This window comes from Megalobrama amblycephala, linkage group LG12 (genome assembly GCF_018812025.1).
Source record: "Megalobrama amblycephala isolate DHTTF-2021 linkage group LG12, ASM1881202v1, whole genome shotgun sequence".
NCBI lineage: Eukaryota > Metazoa > Chordata > Actinopteri > Cypriniformes > Xenocyprididae > Megalobrama > Megalobrama amblycephala.
The window spans coordinates 4,475,001-4,491,658 of NC_063055.1; the positions used below are offsets into that span (position 1 = coordinate 4,475,001).

Below are 16,658 nucleotides of genomic sequence, written 5' to 3' on the forward strand. Positions count from 1 at the left end.
GTTCATTTACACAACAGCAGCATTTTGAGGGCATGAAAATGCTAAGTTTTGAATGCAGGTTTCAAAGTGCAAGTTTTTGAAAATGATAGGCTACCGTTATCGTCTCTTTGTAAACTATGAATACGCTAATTTGTGAAAATCGTGATGTCATGTGCAAGCATATTACGTGTTCAGTCTATAGGCGCGTAGTTTCTTTACAAAGTGACATCGCCACCTACTGGCCTTGCAGCAGAATACAGCGATTTTAGTCGTTTTCGTGGATCCATGTGAGCGTGGATTGTTTTAACAACATTGTCATCTGTATGTAAAGCGTTTCAAAAATGTAAAGAAAACACTTTTCAAAAAAAATCATTGGCATGTAAACTTACCCTTAATATTATTTATATACTATTATAATATTTTTCAATTTTCAGTAATTTTATTACTGTCATTTTTTTAAAAATTACTTCTATTTAGCTATTTTTTATTTCAGTTGTTTATTTCACTAAATACATTTTTATATAATTATATTTATATTTTTATAAATTTTTTAAGTTTTTCATGTAATATTTATATTATATTTTATTTCAGCTTTATTTAATTTACCAAAACTGATTTTTAATAGTTTTAGTTAACTATAACACTGGATCGTGCATAAAGCTCCTCCCCCAAAAATGGACATTTTTTTTTTTATTTTATTTTATTTCTTACCTTTATCTGTATATAATTTTCATATGTACCTCCATACAAATAATGCTACCTCAGAACAGAACTAAACTAGGAAAATAGTGTACAGGTGTCTTGGTCAGAAAATGGTTAAAAAAAAATCAAAATTTTGAGCTTTGGTGCAAAAAAAAAAAAAAAAAAAAAAAGTGAATCTTATGGAGAAAAAAAAAGTATGACATCACTGTAATGTGGGCAGTGGTGGTTCATGAGGGAGTTTTCCTGGGAGGCTGATATGTAAATCAGTATTGATCAAACAAATAAAAGATTGCAGGAGGTGTTATCATCACTTTTTTTTTATCACTGATAATGATGCTTCCATAAGATGATCTTTCCCTGTCATCTTTATTTTAGTCTTGATAATTAATGACACATTAAAATCTTTCCCATTACCAGCCACACCATGTATCTTTAGTCTATGAACAACAGAAAGATCTACTCCATCATGTAGATTAATGTACAAGAACTCCACTTTTTCATAAAATTTATCTCCAACCTTGTTGGTCAGTCTTTTACTTGTTTTGATCCTATAATAAATGGGATTTCATCAATATTTTTACTCTTTACTGTTTCATTTTGCACTAGAGAGATTACCCATGATAATGTTTTTGATTATGATTTATATGGGAAGGCAAATTTCATTTCTTCTCCCTTTTGCATTTTTCAGTCCGAGTTTTACAGCAGTCAGTCTTTGTTTGTAGCTAACAGAGAATTAAATGTGTAGTGCTGTAAAATGACTTGCAAAGTAGCTCACTCCAAAATAAATGTCAAATTGTACCAAACATGCTGATTAGCGGACAGTCAGTTTATGATGTGACGAGCTGTTTTCACACAAAAGCATCTCCTCCATTGACTTCCATTCAAACTGAACAGCTTCTCGTCTCTCTTTCAGGATCCTGCCACAGTATGTTTTTTTAATCTAACCTCGGAGGCTCCCCCTGGGGGAGGAGCTCTGTTAAAACTCGCCTGGGGTGCCCTGCTTCTAAGAAATAGAATAAAATATTGTAGTGCAACCAATAATGCATTGCAGACAAGTGAGCTCTGAGCAAGTCTGGGTCCAAATGCCAAATATTTTGGGGTGTTTTCATAGGTAGTAAAGGTTTAGAATTGTGAGATATTGCATGATGATTGCATTCACTGGGTAACCTGGCACTGGGTTGCTAGACATGTTAATTATTATGTTTCTTTTTATGCTATACCCTGCTGTATGTGCTTTGTAAAGACAGTAGCATCATTAAGATTTCTGTTGATATAACATCATTTGACATTCTAAGCACACTAGCAGATAAAAAATAAATTAATTAAATACTAGTTGTATACCAGTGCTTTCTTATCTCACTGTCAAATACGAAGTGAGAAATCATTGGATGATATGTTGTGAGTTGAACAATTAAGTATCTTTATGTTCATTCTATTTCTGGTTGGATGGAAAATAGTGGAGTCTCAACTGGAGTCTCATAAGAGGTTTTGATGATCTAAATGTAGATTTATTGAACCTGAATGAACATTAATGGGTAAAATTAAACCACTCCACATCAACAACCAACAAGACTCACAAACCTTTCAGATTACACGAGGAGCAACCACAAAAGACCCATGGTGCTTTTTCAAAAATGTTATGAAGCCGACTCGATTCATTATGATGCTTGTCAGCTGTCAGTATAGTGAGTCGCTTTGTTGATTTGTATCTCTGAAGATGTTTGCCTTTGATGATCTCTTTTGAATTTTTTACACAGAGGGAATTACTAACAACATTTGCTGGTTTCTGTGTTGTTTGTGAACTGCATGAGTTTGCGTTCTGGCTGTTTGTGGTTCAAGTGGGACAGGTCGTAGGCGTTACGTGCCTCACTGAGATCAAGCATTCATTATGTCTCTTCACACAGATAAATGTCTTAGCCTTGAAAAGTAGCTATTATGGATCAATCTACATATGCAAGGTTGTGCTAAAGAAGCAATTACATGCTAAGCATGTACTCTACCGTTCAAAAGTTTGGCGTCAGTAAGATTTTTTATAAAAAATAAAAAGCAAATATTATACAAATATTATAAATGCTGTTCCTGTGAACTTTCTATTCATCAAAAAATCCTGAAAAAAAAGTATTATGGTTGCCACAAAAAATATTAAGCAGCACAACTGTTTTCATAATAATGAGAAATGATTCTTGAGCAGCAAATCAGCATCTTAGAATGATTTCTGAAGGATCATGTGACACTGAAGACTGGAGTAATGATGCTGAAAATTCAGCTTTGATTACAGGAATAAATTACATTTTAAAATATATTTTTTTTTAAAAAGAACTGTTATTTCAAATTGTAATATTTACTATTTATACTTCTATATATTAAAGGTGCCCTAGAATTAAAAATTTAATTTATCTTGGCATAGTTAAATAAGAGTTCAGTACATGGAAATGACATACAGTGAGTCTCAAACTCCATTGTTTCCTCCTTCTTATATAAATCTCATTTGTTTAAAAGACCTCCGAAGAACAGGCGAATCTCAACATAACACCGACTGTTACGTAACAGTCGGGATCATTAATATGTACGACCCCAATATTTGCATATGCCAGCCCATGTTCAAGGCATTAGACAAGGGCAGCCAGTATTAACGTCTGGATCTGTGCACAGCTGAATCATCAGACTAGGTAAGCAAGCAAGAACAATAGCGAAAAATGGCAGATGGAGCAATAATAACTGACATGATCCATGATATCATGATATTTTTAGTGATATTTGTAAATTGTCTTTCTAAATGTTTCGTTAGCATGTTGCTAATGTACTGTTAAATGTGGTTAAAGTTACCATCGTTTCTTACTGTATTCACGGAGACAAGACTGTCGTTATTTTCATTTTTAAACACTTGCAGTCTGTATAATTCATAAACACAACTTCATTCTTTATAAATCTCTCCAACAGTGTGTAATGTTAGCTTTAGCCACGGAGCACTATCAAACTTATTCAGAATCAAATGTAAACATCCAAATAAATACCATACTTGCACGATTAGACATGCTGCATGACGAACACTTTGTAAAGAACAATTTTGAGGGTTATATTAGCTGTGAACTTTGTTTATGCACTGTATAACTGCACTTATAGTTGAGAGCTCGGGAGGGCAGGGAGCGAGAGATTTAAAGGGGCCGCAGCCTGAATCGGCTCATATTTAATGATGCAACAAAATAGGCAGTTAAAAAAATTAATAAAAAAAAATCTATAGGGTTTTTTGAGTTGAAACTTCACAGACACATTAAGGGAACACCTTAGACTTATATTACATCTTTTAAAAAGACATTCTACGGCACCTTTAATTAAAAAAATAAAATAAAATACAAAATTATATAAAGTCCTTGATAGGAATAAAGACGTAAATGGATCAATGGTTGATGAAATAAATGTATAGAGTGATAAAATGATTGTAGATAGCAGCTCAGATCTATTGGTCTTGCAAGTGATGATAAATATGTGAAATCATACTGAAATCTCAGAATTTTGATTGCAGACTTTTGCAAATATGAGTACAGAAAATAAAAAATAAATAAAATAAAATCTTTTTATTGTTTAGGTTAACTATCCCTTTGTTTGTTTGCGTTCTTTCTGAAGCTCTCATTCCCTCAGCATGACTGTGTTGACGGTCAGCGCTCTGTCTGTCTGTGGAACTCTGGGAGTTTGAGTGGGCTGATGGGTAAGAATAATGCCTGTGTGTGGGAGGCCAGGATACAGTCAAAGCAAAGGCCATCTGCCACAACAAACCTTCTGATTAAAAATCTGGGGAGGAGTTCAGCGCTTTACTCACTCCTGCACACTCACACACTTCTTCACTCTACATGTTCTCCATTCCCTGCCCATAGGAAAGACAAATCATACAGGACATCTTCTTAATAACGCAGCTGTTTTCTCACAGACAGCAATGAGATTAAATTAAAAAGAGAAAAAAAAAAAAAAAATAGATTAATTTGAAAGAAAAAAAAATCTCAATAATATACTCAGATTTGCTCAGAAGCTACCCAAGTTTTCAATTAATAGACCTTAATCTCAATATGAACTCAGACATTTCTCAACAAAAAATGCTACAGTAATACTACAGTAAAACTGGTTGTTACCTTAAAAATACTGTAAAAAAAAAAAATAATCATTTAACACACTACATGTAATTTTAAAGTATTTTTAAAATGCGAAATGTATAAATTACCATTTACAGTTTAAATCTATAGAATACTTAAGAAAATGCACATATATTTACAGAAAGTTATTAAGATAATGTGGGGGGTTTTTTTGTAAGTAATGCAGTAAAAAATAAATCACAGCATAGTTTATTATTACATAATTGCATCTATTTGATTTTATTTAAATAATCATTTGTATAAATCAAATTGTTTAGTAGTAGCATAAACCTGTTAATTGTGGAAAAAAATGTAATCAGTTAAATAGTATAAATATGGTATAAATATGGCAAACTTTGAAACCATCAGAAATGAATTAGATTTAAAATATTGGGCCCTATCCTTTATCCTCCGCAAAATGCGGTGCAAGGCACGACGTGAGTGTTTTTTGCTAGTTTCATCCCGACGCAGTTATCATTTTCACGTCCTGTGCCACATTGTTTGCAAATGCATTTGTGCCCATTTGTGCACCCATGGGTGTGCTGGTCTGAAAACGAGGTGTGTTCAGGCGCATTGTTGGCGTGTTGCTATTTTGAGGCAACTGAAAACAACTGCATCATTGACAAACTGAAACCTGGTCTAAAGTCAATGCTGCAATATCTGTTTTGTTATTTAAAGAGCGTGTTAGTAATATATGCCAATATGCGGGTGCACAACACACGTACACTCTGTTACACACACAGGGACGCACAGTAGCACACAAACATGCCAAATATTAAAAATAAAAGGATTACAATGTAAAAGATTTTTATTGTGTGCATAAAGATAAAAATGCTTTGGTGGAATCCGGCATGTCCAGCAGATTGCTAGAGAACCATTCAGTTTTTCCACTTGCAAATTCTGCCTTGTAAATAGAGAATCCACCATGGTGCAGGTGCAACTGGCTTTTAAAGGGAATGGTAGATGACACTCTGATTGGTTTATTGCATGTTATGCCAAAACACACCCATGACTCATTAAGAGAATAGCGACAACCCTTTTAGACCATGCGCCGGGCACACCGACCATTTTGTCCCGTCGTTAAACTAGCAAAAGTGGATTCGGACACGCCGTAAGTGCACTTGCACCGTGCTCTTTAGACCATGTGCTTAGATCATTAAAATAGGGCCCAAAGTGTTTTTTGATGATAAACATATAAACCTGATTATTTAAAAGGAAATTAGAAATTTCATTCTTTCTGGATTCATTTATATATGATGTTGTCTATGCTCCTGAGAGCGACGTTTAGATGAATATGTAAATATTCCTTTCAATAACAAAATAATCACACAACAAAAATGACAGCAGCAGTTAAGAAAGCAATGTGGATATTTAGCTACATATAGACTAAAGATCTGGCTATGTGAGGCTATAGTTTGAATTAACTCCTTTTCTTTACATGACACATTGACATTGCAGTACAGAATGGCTCTTTCGGCATTATCCTGAACATTGTGTAAGCATTCACTTCATGTGTCATTGAAGTAAAGAGAGGCTCTCGGGAGCGGGCATAACAGTCACATCCTTTGTATTTTCCCGGCGAAACGGGCATAAGTTTCTTTAAAAGCTGTTAACACATTGGCAATACATGAAAAATCTTACATATAGCCCCTTTAATGCCTGTTTTACTCAAATTACAGAAGTAACATGGGTTTCAAATGCAGTTTAACGGGGACCTATTATGCAAAATTCACTTTTATAAGGTGTTCACAGTGTGTGAGAACAACCAGCCTATAATGGTAAAAATCCACCCACTCCTTTTTTTTATAATCCACATAAATCATAAACAGTCTCTCCAAACACGCTGTTCCATATTTCCCCCTAATCTTACGTAAGAGTAGGGTGAAGCCCCGCCCATAACTGGTGACGATCTGTCCTATTAGCATAGATACCACCCTGAGTGAGCCAAGGCAGTCCGCCATTTCGGTTTACTCGCTGTAGCAGCTGGAGATATACAATGTCTGCCTATTACAAATGTTCTGTTATTGGATGTACCAACGAACATCTCTGTATAGACTCCCGGCATCTGAGCCACTGAGGACACCGTCGTAGAATTTTATTTTTGAAGGAAATGTGCCAAAGAAAGTCGGTAAAGTGTTATATCTTTGCGTAAATCATTTTACGCCGGACTGCTTCACAAACGAGGGTCAATTCAATGCTGGATTTGCACAAAAGATTAACATGACGGCACATGCTAGTGGATGAGTTGAATCAACTCCACAGCAACTACATAAATTTATTCACTAACCATTCAGAAACGTCCAGTTTCATTCTAAAAGTTGTAACTTCTTCCTGAGTCTCTCCATCAGTGTCGACTCCGGTTTGAACAATGTAAGGCTGAACACCGTTACTGACAATCCTCATTTTGGCTGCGTGAGATTCTCCAGCTTTGTTGTTGTTGAGCAAGAGCTGTTAACATTTAAGACCTGAAGTTTTTTTTTTTCTGAGCAACATACATAAAAGTAAAGACTCATAAATCCAAAACTTTAGCAAGGAGAGTCAAAAGGTAGGTATCGTTTGATAGAACACTTTTTACATTTTTAGAAAATATAAATTTGTATTCAGTTAGCGGCTGTGCTGTTTTTGTTGTAAACGCATATTACTCAGACATATTAGAGGGTGAAAACAATGCAACAGGAGCATATTGAAGGCTTGATCTGAACGTGTAAAGTCTCTGATTTCGTATGCAAAAAGAATTTTTGTTGTACCTATATGGATTCAGTTTTTAATGGCTCTTAAAGAGAGACACACAAACGGAAGCGCTGGCACTCCATCCGGTTTTAAAGGGTTAAAGCTCCGCCCTCTTCTGGAAAGGGGGCCGGGAGCAGCAGCTCATTTGCATTTAAAGGGACGCACACAAAAACTGTGTGTTTTTGCTCACACCCAAATAGGGGCAAATTTGACAAGCTATAATAAATGATCTGTGGGGTATTTTGAGCTGAAACTTCACAGACACATTCTGGAGACACCAGAGACTTATATTACATCTTGTGAAATCATTAAGATGATTCAAATGTTTTCAATGATTGATAATTATACTTGTAATAGTTCTTACAGGTTTATTAGAGAGAAAAAGAATGTAAATCTGGTTTTCAGAAATGAATCCCTCAGGCCTATATCACAATGCCATCTTCCTCTGGCTTCTGTCTTTCTCTTCAGGTTGCACTTTTTTGGAGGTCGCCCAGAAATGAAATGCAGATTTGTGTCTGCTGCCCGAAGCATGACAGCGGCACTTCATTTCAACATAAATGTACTTGTAAGACCGTTTAAGGAATAAAGTATAGATTTTCTCAAGCGAGCAGACGCAAAATGCAAATCAGGTGACTGTTCGATGGGTTTATTCAGGTAAATTGTCAAATGCATGCTCTAAAGCACGAGAGGAGTCTTCTACGTTCTCCAAATTAGGTGACAAAAATGGCAGAACGCACGAGACCCCTTTGGTCGATTTAAAAAGGGAAGTGCGAACTTAATTTTGATGGATTATGCCAAAGCACCTCCGTTAGCGTTCTGAGGGGTATCATCTATCTCTGTCAGTTTATATAACATTGATGAACCCTTTAGTCATATGCAGGTGACACGTTACCATAGGAAAAACTGCAGAAGGAAACCATCTATCATGGAAAAACGTGTATTCATAAACATTTACTTGTCAACGTACTGCTGCCATGAAACAAGATCGTGTTTGCTGGCGGCGATGGCAAATGTACTGCTCTCTTGAGGATTTCTCTCTGAAGTCAGTATATGAGTTTTTATGTGTGTTTTTTTACTAGTATCAGTTTAGAGCATCAATAGTCTTTTTAAAAATACATCTAACCTTAAAATATTCAATGGCATGTAACAGGCTGGTTTATGTCAATAAATGCATGGTTCAAAAAATCACTTAACTCTGCTGCATTTTAGGTCTTCTTTTAATTAGTAAAATATTGTGTCTTCAACTCATTCATTCAGTTATATAAATCCAGATGTTTACTGTTTTTAATTGACTTTTAAGTTGTATTTTGTGTAATTAATTATGAGATATTATTTATGCTAGATAATCATCTAATGATCAAATAAAATATATAATTTGATAAATATAGTTATCAAGAAATTATCATTTTATACAGCATAGCAAATTAGTAGCTCAACTAGATAAACTACATTACAGTTAGAATAGTAATTTAGGAAGTTACAGAACATGTAACAGGATTGTTTGTCAGTAAACTTGTTAAAAAATGATTCGTGGATTCAAAAATGTGACATTTTTAAGCAAAATATTTTGTCTTCAACTAATTTATTCAAGTTATATAAATTCAGATGATTTTTAAATGGACTTTCACTATTCACTGATTCAAAATATGTCCCAGTGCAACATTTTTTTTATTTTCAGAATGTTTTGTCTTCAACTCATTTTTTCAAGTTACATAATTCCAGATGTTTACAATTTTTAAATTAAATTTTAAGTTGTATATTGTGAAAATTAATTTGTCAAAGTTTAATGGTGTCTAGTTGAGATATTTTTCTGTGCTAGATAAATACATCATCTAATAATCAAATAAAATATATAATTAGTGAAAAATATAATAGTTAATATATTTATCAATTTTAAATAGTGTTACAAAATAGTAAAAATACAGAACTGTACTGGTCAAAAGATTAAACTGAGAACTAAAATGCTGAACTGAGGTAAGTTTCCCGTACAATGATGGAACTTGCTGATTAACCATATTATTATGTGTAGTTGGAGAATACTAGCTAGACACGACTGTTTCCCGAAAGCATAGCAACTTTGTCGCACATTCATCGTTCGAACCATGTTGTTTCAACAATTTATGTCAGATTATTGCTATAAATGATGAACATTTACATTTACATTTACATTTACATTTATGCATTTGGCAGACGCTTTTACCCAAAGCGACTTTCATTGCATTATACTATACATTTGTATCTGAGTATGTGCAATCCCTGGGATCAAACCCATGACCTTGGCATTGCTAGTGCCATGCTCTAACCACTGAGCTACAGGAAAGCATGGTGACTACTTCACTATTTTTGTTTGCTTTATTTCCAGATTTTTCATTCAAACGCAGGTTCCCTCTTAAGTCACTCCACAGCGTACTAGAGCAAGTACACACGTGCACTCTTCAAAAACAACGCTTTCATTCTATTGACAAACTAAAAGATATATGCTGCGTCTGAATATACCTACTTCCATACTATATAGTAGGCAAAAAAAAAAGATATGTGAGACTCGTTACGCGTAGTATGTCCGAATTTATGGTATAAAACAGTAGGCAAAAAGTACCCGGGTGACCCACTACTTCCGGTAGTGTCCATTTATGGCCACTGTAGAAACATGGTGGCGAATTCGATGTAAGGAGACCCGCGGTGTATGTAAGTAGAAATGTCTCTTTCTAAGGTAATAAAAACATAACGGTTCATTATGTAAGGTCTTTATACACCACTGAAAACATAGTTATGTAATTATATTGATTTTCTGTTACTAGATCCTCCTAAATATTACACACTGGACCTTTAAGTCTTATCAGTTTAAACATTCAAGTGATTTTGAGCCATTCAAGCACAAGACGGCGTACTTCATTCGGTATGTCCTCGCTGTGAGAGATCGTTTCTGTGCACGCGCACAGAAAGCCGCCTCTCAGACAACACGGGTACACAAAATTATGTCAAAACGCACCCCGATTGACCTATAATGCAACGTCAAGAGCTTTTCAAATCTCCAAAGAACCATGCAGAGAATATTGTATAGACAAAACTAGTTTTGCTGCACCTAAAGCAAACCTTTATTTTAAGAGGGCTCATGAGTCTAGAAGGGTCGCCCTTTACAAGCACAGGCCGATGTCTGTCCTTCCCCATCAATGCTTATAGAGTTTGTCCGCACCGAGGGAAAGGGGTGCTAAAGACCTCGCCACCTCACACGCAGCAGGCAGGATTGAGAGTGATTGCTACGGCCCCTAGAGATGTGTGCACACGGCCTCACGCTCCACAGGAGTTTGAGAGGGAAGAGATTTCTGGGACACAGCCGTCCCCCACAGGGCCCTGTGCTCTACCCCGCAGCGGTGCGCTTCGCTCTCGGAGCTGTCTTCGACGCTTTTGTGAGTACTGAAGTCAGAATTACACACATTTAGGGTTTGTTCTCGACAGACTCGGCTGCAGATTCACTGAGAGCAACTGTTTGATGTGCACTCACTGTCCCTGAACAAAATGAAAGGGGTTTTGTTAGCATTTTTTGTGCACTTCTAGAAAATATAATAATCTACAGATAATAATATATGAGTCAGTTCTTTTCCAAAAGTGGCTCCATAAAGATTCTCACATGAAGCACATGGGAAACTCAACTTACATTGATTCTAACAGAATTTTCATAATAGACAACATGAAAATAACCAATTTTCACTCAATTTTAATTGTCAAATGTGTAATTTCAACATCTCCATCTGCTATTGGTTGGACAAACACAGAACAGATTATAATTCTAGTATTTTTCAACACATTTTATCTTTTTATTTCAAATTAAATTATGCTCACTGAGGATGCATTTATTTCATCACAAACACAGTAAACTATTTTGAAATATTATTACAATTTAAAAGAACAGTTTTTATTTTGAATATATTTTAAAAAGTAATTTATTCCTGTGATCAAATCTGAATTTTCAGCATCATTACTCCAGTCTTCAGTGTCACATGATCCTTCAGAAATCATTCTAATATGCTGATTTGCTGCTCAAGAAACATTTCTGATTATTATCAATGTTGAAAACTGTTGTGCTGCTTCATACCATACATTTTTTTAGTTTCAGAATTCTTTGATGAATAGAAAGTTCAAAAGAACAGCATTTATTAGAAATAGACATTTTTGTAACAATGATCTATTTAATGTGTCCTATTTACATTTAAATCTAAATAAACTGGTTTTATTCAAATGAAAAACTTTATTTAACATCACTGAACCAATCTACAGTCAAACCAAAATTTATTCAGACACCTTGAACATTTCATTCATTAATACAGTTTATTCACTAAACACAGTAATAAAATATGTCAGTGTGTCAGAAAGAAATAATTTTAATTATGTCAGATAACACTTAAGCAAAACATGGTCAGGTCAAAGTGTCCAATTTGTATCAACTTTACTGGTAGTCCACTGTATAAAGAATTTTAGGGTATAATATGTCACAGTTTACTTTATTTTGCTATCCTCACTTACATAAATGAACGATAGTGTCCTGCACTCACTAGTAAAAATATAACAAAAATATAAAAAATGTCTGAATAATTTTTGGTTTGACTGTATATAAATTCATTTATACCAACAAAACTAATATTTGGCAGAAAATAGATCTTTAAGGTAACAGTTTACCCCTTTTTATACAGTGTATTTATACATATACTTCATATAAATATATATTGCACCACGTTTGATCTCAGTGTTCTCATGTGTCTTGTGACCCATTGACATCAATGACATGATGTCAATGGGTCTATTATGACAGAACTATTCTTTGCCCTTCAGAAAGACACTTTTGTCAGGATGGGAAATGAAAAAACATATTTCTATCTTTCAGATTTCAGCTCAAAGCCTCGATGATGGAGGACTATCACCAGGGTAATTACTGTGACATCCTACCTTGAGCGTGAAGACGCGCCACATCCAGAGATCTCAGCGCAGTCGACGTGCTCCATCTAACTGCAACCTTCTGGCACGAGCTGAGCGTCTAAATGAGGCGGTGGACACACACTTTAGCTGGTGTAAACCTTGAAAAGAGCAGACGCTCAATTACAACTCTCATCTCAAAACAGGCAGGTTGTAACTGTCATAAATCAGTTCGGCCCAGACAAATGCAATCATCTGCTTAGACTGGAAGACAGCCAAATTGACATAAATTAAGAAACAGATTCACTTTTATTCTTTACTGCCAGCGCAACCAAATTTAACATAAGCGGTCAAAGAGCATTTTAGAGCTCATGAGTAAGTCCACTAATTTTCAATCACAGTAGACGAAAATGCACTTTTATCTTTGAGCGCTTGCAAAGGTCACAACAGCAATTCATTTGTTTTTCTCTAGACTAGCGTTGTGCAATGAAGGTGTGTTTTTCTTCAGATAGGTGAAAGACAGAAACAAAAGGAGATTTTTCTGTTTATAACAAGGATAATCAGTTAATAATCAACCCGCCGACCTTTCATTGGTCTGTCTGCGGTGGACTAATTAACCGCCTCTTGTTAAACTCAAACGTTGCCTTTCAGCAATCTGTCAGCATGCAGCTAACTTTAATTTAACCAGCACAGAAACTGCTCATTTACCTAGAGAAATTGAGGCACGAAAAAAACCTTTTAATTAAAATTACAAAACGAAGACACTAAAAAAAAAAATTCACCCAGAAAAAGAGACATACAGTAATTTTCAGGAAGTCATTTTGTTGTTGTTGTTTTATTTTTCTAATGTTTTGTTTTGTATTGCATGCGATTGACAGTCATAATTTTGACAGTCATATTTTGCTGTTACAATAAAGTATGTATACAGTAAAGTATGACTTCATATAGTTTGTATAAACTGCAACAGTGCATAATAAGCAGTGTTGGGGGTAACATATTACAAGTAATGTGAGTTACGTAATCAGATTACTTTTTTTAAGTAACTAATTGCAGAGGTGCACTGTGTAAACATGACAGTTATTTTACTTCAAGACTAAATGTGATCATGCATTTACTCATCTCACTTGCACAAAACCAGATTCATTATTCTGCAAAATGAAGAACAGTGAAATGCATTCTCAGAATATTATGCAAACCTGCAATAATTAAATGTTAAATAACACAAATATTAATGTATTTAATCTCACTTTTTACCAATGTCTTTTCTGCTGACCGTTGATGATCCAATTCAACCATACTAAGCAAAAATGACTTTAGATAAACATCAAATTTGTGTCTATTTTTTTGTTTTTATTGCTGAAGTAAAGGCCAAAGTATACTTCACTTTTTACGCGTACGCGAGGGTCAGCGTACAGTGTGCATGACGCAAATTTTATCACCAGAAGAGTATGCGTGTACTGTATGTGCAACACCAGATTTTTGTAAACACATGTACTTTGTACAAGCCGGTCTCACATGCGCAATTAATTTTTTTGCAGTAATTCGTTTCTCCACAAGGTGGCAACCATGCCCTGGGGGCACCACAAGGTAGTCAAACAAAAACTGCATAAACAGAACAGACCGAAACACATGCAAGCTACAGCGACAATGGAGGTCTACATAGACGAGAGATTGTGCAAAGAGGTTAGAAAGTACCCTCATTTGTACAACTCTAGCATGAAAGAATACAAAGATGTTTATATGGGTTGTAAGTCGTGGCGAGAGATTGCTCAAAACCGCACATGCGTTGAACGCCTGTGTATGCGTACGAGTCAAACGAAGTATACTTTGCAAGGCAGTGCGTTCAATGAAGTATACTTTCTGCTTAAGAATTTTAAACTTCTGAGATCCAGAATGGCAGCACTGCTAAAAGGCTTGTTTGAGCTGCGCCCTCTACTGTACAGCCGTAAATATGCATTTCCTTCAGCCTGAGGCTTATTCATTTCAATTTTGGTGTGAAAGGGCCTTTACATTTGCCAAAAATAACTTTTTTTTTGTTATTAAAAACAAACATGCAGCCCAGATGAGAAAGAGTACCACAAAAGTAACGTAACACATTATTTTCGATAAAAACTCAATTAGTTACTTTTTTAAAAAGTAACTCAATATTGTAACGCATTACTTTTAAAAGTAACTTTCCCTAAAACCGATAACAGTTTTTACTATATTTTTGATCAAATAAATGCAGTCTTGGTGAGCATAAGGGACTTCTTCTTTCAGAAATTTTAAAAACTCTTACAGACCCCAAACTAATCAGTGGTGTATAAATACTTACATTTAAAGATGCAGTGTGTAAATTGTAGTGGCATCTAGCGGTGAGGTTGCGAACTGCAATATAGAGAAGCTACGGTGGCCAACACAGGACAAAAATGTCATCATCTGGCAGAAGAGAGTAGCTAGTCAGGCAAATGCGCTCCGTAGAGCAGTTTGTCCGTTTAGGGCTACTGTAGAAACATGTCGGCGCAAAATGGCAACTTAACATGTAAGGGGTGTATGTAGATAGAAATGGCTCATTCTAAGGTAATAAAACATAACGATTCATTATGTAAGGTTTTCATACATCACTGAAAACATAGTTATGTATATTATATTGCATGTCTGTCAATAGATCCTCCTAAAATTTAAACATTGCACCTTTAATTTTAAATGACAATATAAAATGTACTGATGAAAAGTACTAGAATTATAATCTGTTCTGTGCAGGAATACATGTTTGTCCAACCAATAGCAGATGGAGATGCAGGTTTGCGTGGTTAGATTAGCATAATGTTTTGTTTTGTAATGCATTAAGTGATTAAGTGCTTGACAGTCATAATTTTGCTGCTATGATTTCAAGGTCAATATCGCATCCCAAATAAAGTGTCAGTGATGTACGACTTCGTATAGTTCGTATAAACTGCACTTGAGCATAATGCATCACATCATGAACAAGATTCTCAATGCGCAAATCAAACTCACTTAGAAATCACCTGCTGTCACTGAAAACTAATGACTCTGGGTGCTTGGCTATCAAAGTCAATGTCAGTGTCAACAGGGGCTTTACTGCATAACATTACCATGTTTTTTTAATTCATTGCAAACGATCTTGGCTCAAATGCAGTAGACACGAGTTCTACCTCAGTAGTTCATGTACGGCTGCCAGACATACAAACTACATTCCAAGCGGCGCTTTACAAATGTGCTGTATGTTGACAGATGTGTCTGATCTGCAGATGAATTTATACAGATGCCAGATCTCAGTGTTGATATTCTACACCTTATGCTTGTCCTCATTAAGGGACAGATGCATGACGGAAACTTCTGTTGGATCTGTTTACATGGAAATAAAAGTTTTTGCACAGTAACTTTTCTCACTTTGTGAACTTCTTCCAATTTTGGCAGGAGTGCTGATGCAGAATGTGTGATGAATGCATTTGAACATATGTTTTTGTAATTAGTACTCCAGATTCAGAGTCATTGAGTATGCATATTTACTGAGTTAATCCAGATAATCTGTGTGCTTTCTAAAGACTTGTAATTTTCTTTTAGGATTTAGAGACCTTCAGTATACTTTATTTTCTTTTATTTTTATTTTTTTCTTTTCTTTTTTTTTTTTATTTTGTTGTATTTATGTTGTATTTGTGATAAGTTACAATTAAATCACTTGAATATTAATGGATTGAAATGCTATAATATTTTATGTAGACTATAAGCTTAAGTATTTTAAGTTTTAGTTAATGGTCAGCATTATGTTTATGTAAATAGTTATAACACAGTAACATATCAAAACATTAAGATAAAGTGTTCATAATATTATATATATATATATATATATATAGACATTAAAGCAACACGGCTTCAAATCATGTTAATTAATTACCACAGACAATGATTTCAAGTTTTATTGTAAAGCTGTTTTGAAGCAATTTGTATTGTACAAAGAGTTATATAAATAAAATTGAAATAAAAATAAAATTGAACTGTTAAAAACAACAAAAACAAAGGAATTATGCAGAGTTTAAAAGCAGAACTGTGCAACTTGTATTTTTGTTAAAATAGTTTAAAAGTTTGAAGTCAGTAAGAGTTTCATTTTTTTATTTCACTCAACAAGGGTCCGTTAATTTGACCAAAAGTTACAATTATACAAAAGATTTCTATTTCAAATAAATGCTTTTGAAGTTTCCATTCATCAAAGAA

General features: G+C 34.7%; 1 long non-coding RNA gene across 1 annotated transcript in view; it reads right to left on the bottom strand.

Moving 5' to 3' along the window:
* The window catches only part of LOC125280385, a 73,247-nt gene that overhangs the window by 42,211 nt on the left and 14,378 nt on the right, over nucleotides 1-16,658 (bottom strand). Inside the window, exon 2 of the long non-coding RNA XR_007187592.1 lies at nucleotides 12,477-12,604. This is a non-coding gene — a long non-coding RNA (uncharacterized LOC125280385). The remainder of the gene's footprint in view (nucleotides 1-12,476; nucleotides 12,605-16,658) is intronic.